The sequence below is a fragment of the Thalassophryne amazonica genome, chromosome 12 (genome assembly GCF_902500255.1).
Source record: "Thalassophryne amazonica chromosome 12, fThaAma1.1, whole genome shotgun sequence".
In the NCBI taxonomy this organism is placed as follows: domain Eukaryota; kingdom Metazoa; phylum Chordata; class Actinopteri; order Batrachoidiformes; family Batrachoididae; genus Thalassophryne; species Thalassophryne amazonica.
The window spans coordinates 70,802,994-70,821,936 of record NC_047114.1 but is presented as its reverse complement, the minus strand read 5'-3'; positions in this window follow the sequence as shown (position 1 = coordinate 70,821,936).

Below are 18,943 nucleotides of genomic sequence, written 5' to 3'. Positions count from 1 at the left end.
TTCATTACACTAGAAGTCTTTCAGAAAGCGCTGTAACTAGGTTTAAGGATATGATTCCTTCTTTATGTTCTCTAATGCCATATACCAACACAGTGCAGAGTAGCTACCTAAACTCTGTAAGTAAGATAGAGTATCTCGTCAATAGTTTTACATCCTCATTGAAGACAACTTTGGATGCTGTAGCTCCTCTAAAAAAGAGAGCTTTAAATCAGAAGTGCCTGACTCCGTGGTATAACTCACAAACTCGTAGCTTAAAGCAGATAACCCGTAAGTTGGAGAGGAAATGGCGTCTCACTAATTTAGAAGATCTTCACTTAGCCTGGAAAAAGAGTCTGTTGCTCTATAAAAAAGCCCTCCGTAAAGCTAGGACATCTTTCTACTCATCACTAATTGAAGAAAATAAGAACAACCCCAGGTTTCTTTTCAGCACTGTAGCCAGGCTGACAAAGAGTCAGAGCTCTATTGAGCTGAGTATTCCATTAACTTTAACTAGTAATGACTTCATGACTTTCTTTGCTAACAAAATTTTAACTATTAGAGAAAAAATTACTCATAACCATCCCAAAGACGTATCGTTATCTTTGGCTGCTTTCAGTGATGCCGGTATTTGGTTAGACTCTTTCTCTTTGATTGTTCTGTCTGAGTTATTTTCATTAGTTACTTCATCCAAACCATCAACATGTTTATTAGACCCCATTCCTACCAGGCTGCTCAAGGAAGCCCTACCATTATTTAATGCTTCGATCTTAAATATGATCAATCTATCTTTGTTAGTTGGCTATGTACCACAGGCTTTTAAGGTGGCAGTAATTAAACCATTACTTAAAAAGCCATCACTTGACCCAGCTATCTTAGCTAATTATAGGCCAATCTCCAACCTTCCTTTTCTCTCAAAAATTCTTGAAAGGGTAGTTGTAAAACAGCTAACTGATCATCTGCAGAGGAATGGTCTATTTGAAGAGTTTCAGTCAGGTTTTAGAATTTATCATAGTACAGAAACAGCATTAGTGAAGGTTACAAATGATCTTCTTATGGCCTCGGACAGTGGACTCATCTCTGTGCTTGTTCTGTTAGACCTCAGTGCTGCTTTTGATACTGTTGACCATAAAATTTTATTACAGAGATTAGAGCATGCCATAGGTATTAAAGGCACTGCGCTGCGGTGGTTTGAATCATATTTGTCTAATAGATTACAATTTGTTCATGTAAATGGGGAATCTTCTTCACAGACTAAAGTTAATTATGGAGTTCCACAAGGTTCTGTGCTAGGACCAATTTTATTCACTTTATACATGCTTCCCTTAGGCAGTATTATTAGACGGTATTGCTTAAATTTTCATTGTTACGCAGATGATACCCAGCTTTATCTATCCATGAAGCCAGAGGACACACACCAATTAGCTAAACTGCAGGATTGTCTTACAGACATAAAGACATGGATGACCTCTAATTTCCTGCTTTTAAACTCAGATAAAACTGAAGTTATTGTACTTGGCCCCACAAATCTTAGAAACATGGTGTCTAACCAGATCCTTACTCTGGATGGCATTACCCTGACCTCTAGTAATACTGTGAGAAATCTTGGAGTCATTTTTGATCAGGATATGTCATTCAAAGCGCATATTAAACAAATATGTAGGACTGCTTTTTTGCATTTACGCAATATCTCTAAAATCAGAAAGGTCGTGTCTCAGAGTGATGCTGAAAAACTAATTCATGCATTTATTTCCTCTAGGCTGGACTATTGTAATTCATTATTATCAGGTTGTCCTAAAAGTTCCCTAAAAGCCTTCAGTTAATTCAAAATGCTGCAGCTAGAGTACTGACGGGGACTAGAAGGAGAGAGCATATCTCACCCATATTGGCCTCTCTTCATTGGCTTCCTGTTAATTCTAGAATAGAATTTAAAATTCTTCTTCTTACTTATAAGGTTTTGAATAATCAGGTCCCATCTTATCTTAGGGACCTCATAGTACCATATCACCCCAATAGAGCGCTTCGCTCTCAGACTGCAGGCTTACTTGTAGTTCCTAGGGTTTGTAAGAGTAGAATGGGAGGCAGAGCCTTCAGCTTTCAGGCTCCTCTCCTGTGGATCCAGCTCCCAATTCAGATCAGGGAGACAGACACCCTCTCTACTTTTAAGATTAGGCTTAAAACTTTCCTTTTTGCTAAAGCTTATAGTTAGGGCTGGATCAGGTGACCCTGAACCATCCCTTAGTTATGCTGCTATAGACGTAGACTGCTGGGGGGTTCCCATGATGCACTGTTTCTTTCTCTTTTTGCTCTGTATGCACCACTCTGCATTTAATCATTAGTGATCGATCTCTGCTCCCCTCCACAGCATGTCTTTTTCCTGGTTCTCTCCCTCAGCCCCAACCAGTCCCAGCAGAAGACTGCCCCTCCCTGAGCCTGGTTCTGCTGGAGGTTTCTTCCTGTTAAAAAGGAGTTTTTCCTTCCCACTGTTGCCAAGTGCTTGCTCACAGGGGGTCGTTTTGACCGTTGGGGTTTTTCCGTAATTATTGTATGGTCTTGCCTTACAATATAAAGCGCCTTGGGGCAACTGTTTGTTGTGATTTGGCGCTATATAAAATAATTGATTGATTGATTGATTGAAGTGCTGTGTGTTTGTTTGGGTGAAGTGGTTCAATTTTGGATAGATATGGTTGAATGTAACACTGAATCTCCACGTTAGATGTATGTAAGGCACAGGTGTTGCATTCTCTAAGCAATCCTTCTAGTTGATCATGTTCCTGAATTTATACCCTGATTTATATATATAATATATCCTGTTTGCTGAGCTATTTTCCATCACTGAATCTGAATCAGAACCAAAACTTAGTGAGTTTTTTTTTCTTGGCTCACATCCCATCTCACCCACAACTTTCATTAAAATTGGTTAATTACTTTTTGATAGCAATCAAACCCAGATGAGATATACAAGTGATACAAATAAGAACACTAATGCTGTTAGTTAAATGACTTTAATTGACATTATGTTGCATTTAAGAGCTGCCTGTGTGGAATAAACAGTCTCAGTAATGCGAGTGAAGAAAAATCCTTCCCTCTGCTTCTCTTTGTGTCAGTCACTGCAGGCAGCAAATATTGATTATTTCCTCCCTTCTTCTTCTTAGTAAGCCATTTTATCATGTAATCAGCACAATGGCTGCTTCTTTTGCAAAGCTGAAATTCTAGTCCCCAACAGCAACTATTAAGTTGCCAAATGCAGCATAGAACTAAATCTCTACCGTGCATCAAGATACCTTATCTTTCATCATAAATACATGAATCCATCTGACAATTTCCTGGTACTGTATCTGTTCCAGGTGAGACTCACCCATGTAACATGTTTGTAGAAAATCACATTATTTTTACATTATCCTCTCAAATATCAAACAAACACCTTTTAAGGAGATAGTAGACACTCTTGCTTTGCATGTCCACACCTACTGGGACCTACTGGCTTCAGGCTCTCTTTGTGCCTGTGGGGTTGGGGCTGTATGGCACTGATGTAACTCCCCACAATCCTTCATGACTCGTGATATCACACACCTGCATGTACCACATTGTGCACAAACATTCATAACTTCCCCCCAAGCTTGTACATTCATATATCTCACATTCACTCAACATCACTTGTAAAATTCTGCATATTTTTATGACCGCCACTTTCATTGTGAGTGCCCCTTCTAGCAAACATGTTTTTTACTTTTTCCTGTTTGTGTTTGCTCAATTAAATTTTTCAATTTATTTTCATTTATATAGCGCCAAATCACAACAGAGTTGCCTCAAAGCCCTTCACACAGGCAAGCTCTAACCTTACCAACCCCTAGAGCAATGGTAAGGAAAAACTCCCTCTGAGGAAGAAACCTCAAGTAGAACAGACTCAAAGGGGTGACCCTCTGCTTGGGCCATGCTACAAACATAAATTACAGAACAATTCACAGACAAATATACAAGAAATGCTATTGGCGCACAGGACAGGAGGATCACCAACACGAATACAACTCTCATCTCTGGATGGCGCTGCACCTTAAACAGAGAGAAATGTTGTGTGTTGGGGGGTTTGGCTGGACATTTGGGTGTTCTTTTCTTTTCTTTGCTCTCCAGGTGGTATGCAAACTGATTTATTGTCTGTGGAGGAGGTGCTCGCAGAAGAGTCCTTCACCCTCATCAACGTAATGTGCAGCACCTGTGGATGGTGCTCACGTGCAACCTTAAAGACTTCCAGCTGAAGCAGATAATGAGATGGCATTCTGCATTTCAGCCATGTGTGATTCAAGCAGAATTGCCGGGAACTCGACCTTGTGACGTTCGTTTGTGAGACGCTGAGGACCGCGCCTGGGTTTGACACATCGTGCCTGTGAAGGAGGACGGGTGAGGGACACATGCTGTCAGCACACATCAGAGGTGATTAATTGTCTGAATAAGTGTTAACAGTAATTTGGTATTTTGTTACGCAGTATATGTGAATATTGATAAGAGTTCTTCTTCTCACGGCCGTGGCGTGCGGACTGATGATCCTCCACCTGTTGTGAGAAGCTGCTCATTTACATAAAGCTTAAATTCAGACCTGAATGTGTTGCTGATAGTGTGTGCCTTTGAAGGATATTGGTTGTAGCTGCTGACTTACCTCACCTTTTCTATCCTTCGCAGAGTCGGTTTGTCGTGTCCACCTGGGGGGTGTTTGGCGGTGAACGTGAGTCCAGAAGGGCCGGGCTTCGATCCCTTTAGGCGCTGGAGAGCGTGCCGTCCTTCACTCCATCAGATAAACGCACTTTTATGTTGTACACAATTATTGCACGAAAGGGGAATAAATGTTTTGTTTTTGGAACCGCTTTCTAGTTATTTAGCACTGGGTTCAGTCAGACGCAGGTCCGCTCCTCAACCCGCGTCGACACATAACAAGAAAAACAGAATCAGGCATCAAAAAGACAAAAAATACTGTATAATTTGCCAGCATTAAACAAGAAAAACAGAGAAATACTAAGGTGATTGCCAGCCACTAGCCCTAAACTTCACTAAAAGACCCAGAATTTAGGTAAAGTTGAGGCTGCAGGTATGCTCCAATTACTAATAAATGAATTAAAAAGTAAAAAGCGTAAAACAAAACTGTACCAGTATGCTAGCCATATGAAAGGGAAAATAAGTGCGTCTTAAGTCTGGACTTGAAAGTCTCCACAGAATCTGACTGTTTTATTGATGCAGGGAGATCATTCCACAGAACAGGGGCACGATAAGAGAAAGCTCTGTGACCCACAGACTTCTTATTCACCTTAGAGACACAAAGTAGTCCTGCACCCTGAGAACGTAAAGCCCGGGCCGGTACGTAAGGTTTAATTAGGTCAGCTAAGTAGGGAGGTGCCAGTCCATGAATAATTTTATAGGTTAGTAGCAGAACCTTAAAATCTGATCTCACTGGGACAGGAAGCCAGTGAAGGGATGCCAAAATGGGTGTAATGTGGTTGTACTTTCTGCTTCGTGTCAAAAGTCTGGCTGCAGCATTTTGAACCAATTGGAGACCCGTATTGCTAGACTGCGGTAAACCAGAAAATAGAACATTGCAGTAGTCCAATCTAGAAGAGATAAATGCATGGATCAGTGTCTCAGCATCAGCCATAGACAAGATGGGACGAATCTTTGCTATATTTTGCAGGTGGAAGAAAGCAGTCCTAGTAATATTTCTAATGTGGAGGCCAAAGGACAACGAAGGATCAAAAATTACCCCAAGGTTCCTCACTTTGTCAGTGTGATGTATGACACAAAAGCCAAGGCTGAGCGTTAACTGGTCAAATTGATGCCAATGTCTCACTGGACCAAGAACCATCATTTTAGTCTTATCAGTGTTTAAAAGTAGGAAGTTTCTAGACATCCAACTTCTCACTGCTGCAAGGCAATCTTCTGAGGATTTTTGCGAACGAGATTACCAGCAGTTATCGGCATGTATAACTGAGTATCATCTGCATAGCAGTGAAAGGTAATCCCAAAACACCGCAATATGTGCCCAAGGGGTGCTATATAAAGGGAGAAAAGCAGGGGGCCTAAGACAGACCCCTGTGGAACCCCAAATTTAATGTCACTAAGGTTAGAGGTAGTGTTACTGTACAAAACTCAGTGAGAACGACTGGTCAAGTATGACGTCAGCCATGCATGGGCACTCCCAGTAATCCCAAAATTATTTTCCAGCTGTCTTTGTTGACATCAGCGTTGTTGTTTGCAGTTCTATTTGTCATTATCATCACCAGCTGTGTTTACATTAACAATAAGGTCTGAACCTGATTAAGGCTTTATTCTGATTTAAGACACTGACAGGTAACCAGCACTTTCTGAATACTTTAACCAGAAGAAGGTCATAATCAGAGTAGGCAATCATCAAATTAAACGTTGTTGATTATTCTATTCTTCTTCTGATTGAGATGCACTTTAGACATAAATTAATGACATTAAAAACAACACTTGAGACATGAGGGATGAAATTTGGGTCAATCAGACAATACTCTAACATAAACAGGAATATGAATGGAAGAGTCTTGAAACAACTTATTTAGAATAAGGTCTATAATGTGATTATTGTTGTCCATATAAACATGCTTGTCTAATGGTTTGTGTGTTTAAAACTTTAGGGCCCCTTCACACATAGTGCGAATTTGGTCGAATTGCACATGAAGCAGGAATCGTATGCAATACGTGTAAAATCGTAGCTGCTTCCAACGCCTCATACACCTGTTGCTATAAATATTTGCGCACACCAGCAGCTGAAGAGACAGAGTGTGTGCTGTGAGAGCCCATCGAACCCTCTCGCGGCAGGTGTTGGCCAAATTCCAGCTGACATCTAACATTGCTCGTTTGGCACTTAAAAAATGTGTGGCCATTCGTGCTGTTAACACAACAACAGTCAGACGATCACTGTCAAGCTGGATGTGAAATTTGTCTAAGTGCCCCCATGAGTGTGGCTTTGCAAACAGACACAGTGACACGTTGGGGTGTGTCCATCGACAGGAATGGCTGTGGAGATCTGTGGTTCTGGATGTCATGGCTGGGGAACACGTACTGTGTTTGGACAGACATGGACTAACAACTGTCCACTGATGCGCGCATGTGTCTGCTTGCTGTCTTCATGTTTACATACATAAAAACATATATCGCTGTTGCAATGGGCTGCAGCGAGCGTGCGCACACCGCGCACATTGACAGGGTACCCCAGGTGAAACGGACCATCAGATCATAACACGTTGCGGCGATGTGAATGTCACATCACCCATGTGAGCTCTGTTCCACATGACGTGGTGTCAGTCCTGCTGTGCGCCATCCACAAGACTCACGCGAGAGGCCAGCTGGACACGCCGCCAGCAGATGTGGACATAAGAGTACCCTGCTTCTCATTCATGTCATTTCATGACTCTAAGTCTGTGACCATGGGTCATCTACAGAGGAACAGAGGGATTGTACTTGTATTGTCCGCTTAATAAGAGGGATTCAATAAAAGCATTTTTTTTAATATGGTGTTGTGGTTTTATTTATTTATTTTTTTTAAATACATCAATGTCCTTCTTGATATCAGGCATTTTCCCGCACCTTTTACAGGACAGCAATGGTAGCTCAGTGGTAAAGTTTCTGGCTGGCAACCAGAGCTTTTGGAAAGTGGGTGGCATGTATTATTTTTTTTTTTCCACAGCAGCTGTGCGATGTGTAACCACATCGCGCAGCTGCTCACACTGTGTTCCCGCATGCACAACAATGTCGCACCGGGATCGTTCACGCCTGCCCGATGGCTCGATGTTTGCGTGGTTTGCTCATACAAGCTGTTCCGCTGTGAGTCGCCCTGATTTGTACTTAAGGGCCATTAATTTATGAGGGAAAATGGTTGCTACAATATGAAAATTGTATATACAGTAAAACTCGCCTAAACTATCATCGTATAAACTGGATATTCGCACTCACTAGACAAAAACAAAAGTCCCAATGCTTTTGCATGGTTTTCCATGTAATAGATACTAGATTTTGTATCACGGATTTTCGGTCACATTGATCAAAACGTCCTGTCCGATTGCAATGTATTTTCATTAAAAACCCCTCCAACGTACCGGTGTCGCAGACCAAACAGCCCCTCCCAAAAAATCAGTCTGCCTGCCTTCACTGCACATGGGTCATTTGGGACCACAGCAGCTCATCTGAGTCTGACTCTCTTCACCCAAAGGGAATAATGTGATTTTTAACCATCAGATGACAATGTAAAAACCTCTTAAATCATTCTGAAATCAGTTTTAAGAAGAAACTAACCTTTCAAATTCTTGAAAGGTTAGTTGTAAAACAGCTAACTGATCATCTGCAGAGGAATGGTCTATTTGAAGAGTTTCAGTCAGGTTTTAGAATTCATCATAGTACAGAAACAGCATTAGTGAAGGTTACAAATGATCTTCTTATGGCCTCGGACAGTGGACTCATCTCTGTGCTTGTTCTGTTAGACCTCAGTGCTGCTTTTGATACTGTTGACCATAAAATTTTATTACAGAGATTAGAGCATGCCATAGGTATTAAAGGCACTGCGCTGCAGTGGTTTGAATCATATTTGTCTAATAGATTACAATTTGTTCATGTAAATGGGGAATCTTCTTCACAGACTAAAGTTAATTATGGAGTTCCACAAGGTTCTGTGCTAGGACCAATTTTATTCACTTTATACATGCTTCCCTTAGGCAGTATTATTAGACAGTATTGCTTAAATTTTCATTGTTACGCAGATGATACCCAGCTTTATCTATCCATGAAGCCAGAGGACACACACCAATTAGCTAAACTGCAGGATTGTCTTACAGACATAAAGACATGGATGACCTCTAATTTCCTGCTTTTAAACTCAGATAAAACTGAAGTTATTGTACTTGGCCCCACAAATCTTAGAAACATGGTGTCTAACCAGATCCTTACTCTGGATGGCATTACCCTGACCTCTAGTAATACTGTGAGAAATCTTGGAGTCATTTTTGATCAGGATATGTCATTCAAAGCGCATATTAAACAAATATGTAGGACTGCTTTTTTGCATTTACGCAATATCTGTTGTGAAAGTGTAAGTACACGGACCCACAACAGGGGGCGCAAATGAACGGACAATGGAGTAGGTCAAATAACACACTTTACTGTTGTGAATATGCACAACAAGTACAACAGATTACAATAATGGACAAAGTCAAATTCACACAGGTGTCGTGTGGGCAGGCTCGAAGATAGGAGACGCCTCTCCAAAGTAGAACCGGAACCACACGGTTTCCTCCGCCACCAGACCCCGGGAATACTGGAGCCGCCAAGTCCCGAATTCCCAGGTGGCCACTGCCTCCGCGTGTCGGACCTGGTACTGCTGGCGAGGAATAAAGAACAATTAAAGGAGGGCGCGTTCGCACCCAGGAATCCGAACGGCAGGTAAGCTGCCTCCACCTCTCGTTGGAAAGTTCTGCAATCACTCACAAAAATCACAAAAGTTACTGTCAAGCAGTCAGCTGAGATTATTACCTTCTCGGTAGAAACGATATCTCGGCAAAGGTGGAGACGTCGTCCTGCTGATATACTCCTGCCGATCAGATGATTGGTAACAGCTGTTGCAGGTGATGCGTGACAGCTGTCACCCTGGCTGCTCCTGTGAGGTGGCTGCGCCCTCTGGTGGTAGGCCAGCAGTACCTCCTCTTCTAGCGGCCCACACAACAATATCTCTAAAATCAGAAAGGTCTTGTCTCAGAGTGATGTTGAAAAACTAATTCATGCATTTATTTCCTCTAGGCTGGACTATTGTAATTCATTATTATCAGGTTGTCCTAAAAGTTCCCTAAAAAGCCTTCAGTTAATTCAAAATGCTGCAGCTAGAGTACTGACGGGGACTAGAAGGAGAGAGCATATCTCACCCATATTGGCCTCTCTTCATTGGCTTCCTGTTAATTCTAGAATAGAATTTAAAATTCTTCTTCTTACTTATAAGGTTTTGAATAATCAGGTCCCATCTTATCTTAGGGACCTCATAGTACCATATCACCCCAATAGAGCGCTTCGCTCTCAGACTGCAGGCTTACTTGTAGTTCCTAGGGTTTGTAAGAGTAGAATGGGAGGCAGAGCCTTCAGCTTTCAGGCTCCTCTCCTGTGGATCCAGCTCCCAATTCAGATCAGGGAGACAGACACCCTCTCTACTTTTAAGATTAGGCTTAAAACTTTCCTTTTTGCTAAAGCTTATAGTTAGGGCTGGATCAGGTGACCCTGAACCATCCCTTAGTTATGCTGCTATAGATGTAGACTGCTGGGGGGTTCCCATGATGCACTGTTTCTTTCTCTTTTTGCTCTGTATGCACCACTCTGCATTTAATCATTAGTGATCGATCTCTGCTCCCCTCCACAGCATGTCTTTTTCCTGGTTCTCTCCCTCAGCCCCAACCAGTCCCAGCAGAAGACTGCCCCTCCCTGAGCCTGGTTCTGCTGGAGGTTTCTTCCTGTTAAAAGGGAGTTTTTCCTTCCCACTGTAGCCAAGTGCTTGCTCACAGGGGGTCGTTTTGACCGTTGGGGTTTTACATAATTATTGTATGGCCTTGCCTTACAATATAAAGCGCCTTGGGGCAACTGTTTGTTGTGATTTGGCGCTATATAAAAAAATTGATTGATTGATTGATTGATTGATTGATTGATTGTTTTAAGCAGAAATGAGGCGAAACTCAGTGACTCCTTGAAATGACCGACATGCAGTGAACGCATCAGCCAGCAGCTTGTGTAGCTGCGGCACTCTGATCGCTTCATCCTTCTTTTATTCAGATATCTGTCGCTGAAATAGATGGTGACTGGAGTGCAGTTTAAAGGAGAAATGAGGTAATCTGTGAACTGCGGCTCATGACGCATGCACAGTGAAGGCAGGGCGGACTGATTTTTAGGGGGGACCATTCGGTCGGCGACACCAGACAGAGCAGTCTGGATGTGTTCAGTAACAGAGGTGCGCAATGAAGTTCAGCACTGACACTCGCCGATTCAAGGAAAGTAGGTACTGTATTTCCTTGATCAAACCGTGCTTAGACCCAGTGCCTCAATGCGGCAGACTGTAATTCAAGGTTGGTGATTATTAACAAAATGCTGCCTGCACTGTCACATGGTGTTAGGTTTCATGCATATCCCTGGGTGTGACGAACGGAACTGCTTTAGATCACAGCCCTCAGCGTGGCTGTGAACACGTGCACCTGCTAAACGATGGAGACCACAAGGGCTGTGTTTAGTCACTTTTACTTTTTCACTCTTTCCTCTCCAATCATATTTTAATAGTTTTTTCAGTGTGCATGTCAATTATATTTCAATCATAGCTCAAATACATTTGGCAGAAAAGTCTGCAAATATGACCAACTTTATAACACGTACTTGGAAAGAGATGCTCAAATGACCTGCAATTCATGGAGGGAAATCGCACGTACTGTAACATTGGTTTGGAGGTTGAATGTATAAAGAGGTGGAGCTCATTGAGGGCCAAATTAATCCAGAAAAAGTCACTGTTCCTGCAGCAAATTGCATAAAGACGCAATGGAGAACTTTAAAAGGGTCACATGCACGTTGACGTCATTACATGGCCACAGAGCTGCAGAAGAATAAACCAGGCTTCAGGATTTTAAGGTACCACTCTGCAGCAGACTTAGAAAAAAGAATGACTCAACCAAATGTAATCTTTTTAATGCACATAATGTCTGGGGCTTATTTAAGGCAGGCATTTATTTTTTTCAGATGAAGATTTGACCTGGTCATTAAATGAGGCAGGTCCCGATTCAAGGTCAGGGTTTTAATCAAGGAAATAGGTCAGCCTAGTTGGTCCTGGAGATTCCCCATAGTTCGTTCAATGCCTCCTGGCTGGAACTAATCTGTTACATTCATATAATGGATTTAGATTTTAAGACAAAAATTCACTGCTCCACCTGAATCCATTATATACAAGTTTTACTGTGTACTTACTACTATGAGAGAGCAGCTGTGACTTATGCTGGAGTAATATATAATATATAATATATATATCGTACACAAGAGAAAAAGGTTTTTCACAGAAACTGCTATTGAAAAAATGTAATGTGTAGCTATACAAAGTCATTACATGTACATTCTAGACCTCAAATCTAGTCCAAATCAGGAATAGGCATGTGATAAACAATCCAGGCTGACTTACCCAGTTGAAATTGTTTGCCTTATCAATTTTTGTGCTTTGAGTAGGCTGCATGAGACCAACCAGAACCCACATATCCCATTACTGCTGCGTGCAAAAAGCCCTCTGGTGTTACACAGAGGCAGCCAAAACCTCTGCTACTCACTCAAATACCAAGAGACAACACACCACAACTGGTTCCAGCTTCAATTTAAGGATCTATCATTAAAAACACATCAAAATATGAAATAAAAGCTATTTTCATTTTCAGATATGTTACAGTAGATTGAAAACATTTTTGGAAATCCATGATTACTCTGTACCTAATGCACATTCATTCCATCTGATGTGTTTGTGCATATTGGCTCTTGTGTGTTTGCACACGGATTTATATTATGATCAATTACTTTGTCTATAAGCACCATTTTCCTTGTGACTGGTGCTTGCTTATCTGCTGTGTGCAATAAAAGCAGATTTCATATCAGCCTTTGCACACCCCTGTGTGCATCTCCCCTACAGAGGCTGACAAATTAGTCCATTGTCAAGACATGAATCTTCAGTTAGCACTTCAGCAGAAATGCAAATCGTGTTGAGATGACTCACTTCTGCCGTGAAGAATGCAGAAATGCCTCCATTATTCAGAGACTCTTGACATTTTGCACTCATCAAAAGTGGTGATCAGATCTCGGTCTGCTTGCATGCAGGATTTAACTTTGAAAACCATCTAACAAATGCACAGTTACTGAGGAAATATTTGTGCTGTAATATGTTTTGCATTCATCAAAAGGTGCAACACTGATGAATGTGCACAGACTTGAAGAGGTAAAATGTCTAAAAGATCAAAACCAAAGGAACAGACAGCTGAGAAGATGCTTAATGCTTTAAAATCACTAATGAGCTGCAAACATATAGCTGACCATGACTCAATAAGGACTCCTTCAAGTTCAGCCCTAGGACCTTGAGGCTGTTTATTTTTAGCCTAAATTGACTGTGACGATGTGTTGATTCAAATTGTGTCCTTGGATATTTACTTTTCTGTTGTTCCAGAGCTAGATGTGCCTTTCCTTGGTGGGGGTATGCACTCTGTGAGTGCTGTAGTTTATTTACAGCTGAAAACCACCACATTGATGCGTTCATTCCAACAGTGTGCTTTAATCATATATATATATATATATTCCTACATAACCCTTGCAGAGCACGCTGCCAGCACATTAAAGTCAGTACAATGCCTATGTTTATGTAATAGAACAACTCTTCAGTGCATTAAGAAAAATCCAATCCAAGCATTAATTTATTTGTTTTTTACAAAATATTTGTGGAAACAAACAGAATTTTTTTAAAAAACATGGTTCCTATGAATTTCACTTGGTGCAGCATTGTTGTAGTAAAAGTAGTACATTCATTTAACTACTTTTATCTTAAACTAGTAGTAGTATCCAAATTTTAAATTGACCATCGGTGTGCATGCAGGTGTGAATGTTTGTTTTTTTGTTGTTGTTGTTTTTTGTCTATATGTGGCCCCGCAATAGACTGGCATCCTACCCAGCGTGTACCCCCGTCACGCCCCATGGCTGCTGGGACAGGCTCCACTCCCCCATGACCCTTAACTGGAGTAAAATGGATGGATTATTTTTATTTTTCCAAACATGCATTAAAAATGTCTTCAACAGTGGAACTACAACCAGTCCCCCCTGAGACAGGATGACGACACAAACTTATGTATTCAGGTGGAAAGTGCTACCAGTAGCACTTAGTGGATCAGTAGCAGACGAGATGCAGCACCTGACAAATATAAACTTGGTACCAAGGGCGCAATTTAGAACTAGAAATTGGGGGGACAAAGTGCAAGGCCCACAGGGCCGAAGCCCATAGGCCGGGGGTCTGGGGCCACTTTAGGCCCCCAGAAGCCAACGGTTTCTAGATAAGCTCAGATGCATTCTGAGCATCCAGAACAGTAATTTTAATGTTTTGAGAAGACCATAAAGTGGACACCATTTGACTTATGCAATTTGAAACTGTGGATATAAGTACTTTATTCTGAGAATAGCCAGCATTGATTTTATTAGCATCCTGGTGTAAATAAGGTATCACCACGTGTAGAACTCAAAAAGAATGATAGGTTGAGTTTTCATTAAAAAAAACAACTGCAATGTGGTAAAATGTATTCATAAATATGAAAGAACAGGCTCTTAATAATTATTAACTATCGCATACTGTATTTTTTTCTCAAGATTTGTTTTGCATAAGTTTGAAAAAACAACAGATCATAAGTTTAAGATAAATTACTTATCATGAATTTAATTTTCGAAGTGGCACTAATGACAACACTCATACTGAACATAATTTTGCTTGCATAGACTGATTTTGGAGATCAAGCAATAATTGCAGATGGGCTTTCTGAGGTCCCAGATAGCTTTTCTGATTTCCTTTTCTAACTTTCAGAATTTAGTAAATTAGCATATGGTCCATTGATACATATGTGTAGACACTAGTCCCTAGAGGCAACTATTTTTGGTTTCAAATCTGGGCAAATGCAGTCCCAGAAAATTCCGAATGTGACAAACAAGAAACAGGTGTTGTAAACAAGTCAACGCTGCTAAAAATACAAACTTGTAGAAACAAAGATACTATTCTGACATGGTGTGCACATAAGACTGACATAGCATGTTTCAAGTACACACATACTGTATATGTCAGAAGGTGGGAGGGACATACCATATTCTGTCCCACCTGGTTGAAAAGGTGGGGGGACATGTCCCCCTATCCCCCACCAAATTGCACCCATGCTTGGTACTGTATATTTGAAGTGAAGCAGAGCATAGATATGGTTTGAGCTCCACCAATGCTGGTTTGCCTGTAAAAAGCATTCAACAGACTGTTGGCTCCAGCTCAGTCAACACGGTGCACATGAAATGGGCCGAGACGGAAGACCGAGTCATCCATGTGACACTCGGGTTTAATAAAAATGATTCCTCCAAAATTCAGATCTTTGAATTAGGATGTCCTAATCTGGTAACAAAGTAATATTATAATACCACTGTAACAGCAGGGCCTCACCATGTTCAAATTCCCAATGTGTTGAAGATACTGTGTGGAAGACGTGATGCAGCATCTCGGCAGTAAGTCCACCTCACTTCATTTGAGATTAGAAACTATTTGTTTTTATCATCTGCATGCATTAGCACTGTTTGCTGTCAGAAATGCTGCAAGTGAACTTTTGAAATCTCAAAGCAAACTGTGCAGCGGTAACAGCTGCTGTTTGTACAACGGTGCTCAGAAAACTGGAAAATTCTGCATAGCGCCAGTCCTGATGTGTTTATGAGTATGACAAGGCAGCGACAGGTGATTTTTAATACTCTCCCATTTAAAGAGACACTTTCTGTTCTGTTCAGTCAAAGAGCGTGAAAGAGGAATAATCTCTTGTCACTTCACAATGACAGTTAACATGGACGTAACACTTGTGTTATTTCCAATTAAACAGTGCCAACTGAAGCAGTACTGCAGCTTCTGTTAATGTATTTTAATGTGCTTTTAGGATACATTTTACTAGTGCTTAGACTCTTTGAAAAAAAGCAGCTGCATTGTGTTTTGTTTGCAGATCTCTAAAAATATTCCTCCAACAGGAAGGAGAAGGTTTTAATAAGTGTCAGCGTGCATTCTGTCATCATATAACTGAAGAAACCTTTTCTTTATTTGTGTCTGTTTGTTCCCCCTGCTCCTCCACAGTACTTGGGCCAGTTTCCATCAATCTTGTTGTGTGCATGTAGGTTGATCCAAAAACTGGCCTTAAGGGGTTTGTTTTGGCAAAGTTTTGTTCTTCTCCTCCCTGCTCATTTGGCTGATTTTCCACCAAATTTCAAATGTGGATGACAGTCCTTTAAAGGGGATTTGTTTATTTTAGTAAAGGTCTTCTTCTTCTTTGTCTTTCGGCTGTTCCCGTTAGGGGTCGCCACAGCAGATCAATCGTTTCCGTCTCACCCTGTCCTCTGTATCTTCCTCTGTCACACCAACCACCTGCATGTCCTCTCTCAGCACATCCATGAACCTCCTCTTTGGTCTCCCTCTTCTCCTCCTGCCTGGTGGCTCCATCCTCAGCATCCTTCTCCCTATATACCCTGGGTCCCTCCTCTGCACATGTCCAAACCATCTCAATCTCGCCTCTCTGACTTTGTCTCCAAACCGTCCCACCTGAGCTGTCCCTCTGATATGTTCATTCCTAATCTTGTCCATTCTTGTCACTCCCAAAGAGAATCTCAACATCTTCAGCTCTGCCACCTCCAGCTCTGCCTCCTGTCTTTTTGTTAGTGCCGCTGTCTCTAAACCCAACATAGCTGGTCTCACTACTGTTTTGTAAACTTTCCCCTTCACTCTTGCTGATATTCTTCGGTCACAAATCACTCCTGCCACCTTTCTCCACCCACTCCATCCTGCCTGCACTCTCTTCTTCACCTCTCTACCACACTCTCCATTACTTTGAACAGTTGACCCCAAATATTTAAACTCATCTACTTTCACCACTTCTACTCCTTGTAACTGCACTATTCCACTGGGCTCCCTCTCGTTCACACACATGTACTCAGTCTTGCTTCTACTGACTTTTATTCCCCTTCTCTCCAAAGCATATTTCCACTTCTCCAGACTAGACTCTACTTGCTCTCTACTCTCACTACAGATCACAATGTCATCTGCAAACATCATAGTCCATGGTGACTCCTGTCTGATCTCATCTGTCAACCTGTCCATCACCACTGCAAACAAGAAAGGACTCAGAGCTGATCCTTGGTGTAATCCCACCTCCACCTTGAATGAGTCTATCATTCCAACTGCGCATCTCACCGCTGTCACACTATTCTTGTACATGTCCTGCACTACCCTAACATACTTCTCTGCCACTCCAGACTTCATCATACAATGCCTCAACTCTTCTCTTTGCACCCTATCATAAGCTTTTTCTAAGTCCACAAACACACAATGTAACTCTTTCTGTCCTTCTCTGTACTTTTCCAACAGTATTCTTAGAGCAAACATTGCATCTGTAGCGCTCTTTCTCGGCATGAAACCATATTGCTGCTCACAGATCTTCACCTGTTTTCTAAGCCTAGCTTCTACTACTCTTTCCCATAACTTCATGCTGTGGCTGATTAGCTTTATGCCTCTATAGTTACTGCAGCTCTGCACATCACCCTTGTTCTTGAAAATAGGAACCAGCACACTTCGTCTCCACTCCTCAGGCATCCTCTCACTTTCCAAGATTTTATTAAACAATCTGGTTAGAAATTCTACTGCCATCTCTCCTAGACATTTCCATGCCTCCATTGGAATGTCATCTGGACCAACTGCCTTTCCACTCTTCATCCTCTTCATAGCAGCCCTCACTTCTTCCTTGCTAATTTCTTTTACTTCCTGATTTACTCTCGCCACATCATCCAGCCTTTTCTCGCGCTCATTTTCTTTATTCATCAACTCTTCAGAATATTCCCTCCACCTTCTCAGCACACACTCCTCACTTGTCAGCACATTACCATGTGCATCTTTTACCACCCTAACCTGCTGCACATCCTTTCCAGCTCTGTCCCTTTGTCTGGCCAATCGGTACAAGTCCTTTTCTCCTTCCTTACTATTCAACTTCTTGTACAGCTCGCAATATGCCTTTTCCTTTGCTTTTGCCACTTCTCTTCTCGCCTTACGCCGCATCTCCTTGTACTCCTGTCTACTTTCTTCATCTCTCCGACTATCCCAAAGCTTTTTCGTGAACCTCTTTCTCCTTATGCTTTCCTGGACCTCTTCATTCCACCACCAAGTCTCCTTGTCTTCCTTCCACTGTCCAGATGTCATACCCAGTACTGCCCTAGCTGTCTCCATCACCACATCTGCAGTACTTTTCCAGTTGTCCAAAATTGCTTCCCCTCCAACTAGTGCTTCTCTCACCTGCTCGCTAAATTTCACACAACAGTCTTCCTCCTTCAGCTTCCACCATCTGATCCTTTGTTGAGCTCTCACTCTCTTCTTCTTCTTTACCTCTAAAGTCATCCTACAAACAACCATCCTATGCTGTCTAGTGACATTCTCTCCTGCTACCACCTTACAGTCTGTGATTTCTTTTAGCTTGCATCTCCTATAAAGAATGTAGTCCACCTGTGTGCACCTTCCTCCACTCTTATATGTTACCCTGTGCTCCTCCCTTTTCTTAAAGTAGGTATTCACCACAGCCATTTCCATTCTTTTTGCAAAATTAACTACCATCTGTCCTTCCCCATTCCTATCCTTGATACCATATCTACCCATTACTTCCTCATCACCTCTGTTCCCTTCACCAACATGCCCATTGAAGTCTGCTCCTATCACCACTCTTTCATGCTTGGGCACACTCTCCACCACCTCATCTAATACACTCCAGAAATCTTCTTTCTCCTTCATCTCACAACCTACCTGTGGGGCATATAAGGCCATTATTTTCACTCTGACGTCCAACAAACTTGGCACACATACGTAGGTGGGGTTTGGAACTACCCAGGTGGCAAATTGATCAAATTCACCAAAGATAAACTTGGGGTCAAGTTTATTGGGACATTTGGAGGTTTTTGTCAAAAGACAAAATTTTACATTTTCACACCCCTTTGCATATGGAGCTGGATTCCATAACTGCCCAGGAAGGTTCAATTTGCCAAATGTCAAGGTTGGGTTTGCCTGTCTGTTTGTTGACTTTCTCCTATCAGGTCCTTTTGCTGCTTTCTGCCAAACTTGGTTTGTCAATGAAGGTTCACCCCAAAATTACTGTTTAAGAAATTCATAATGGTTGTC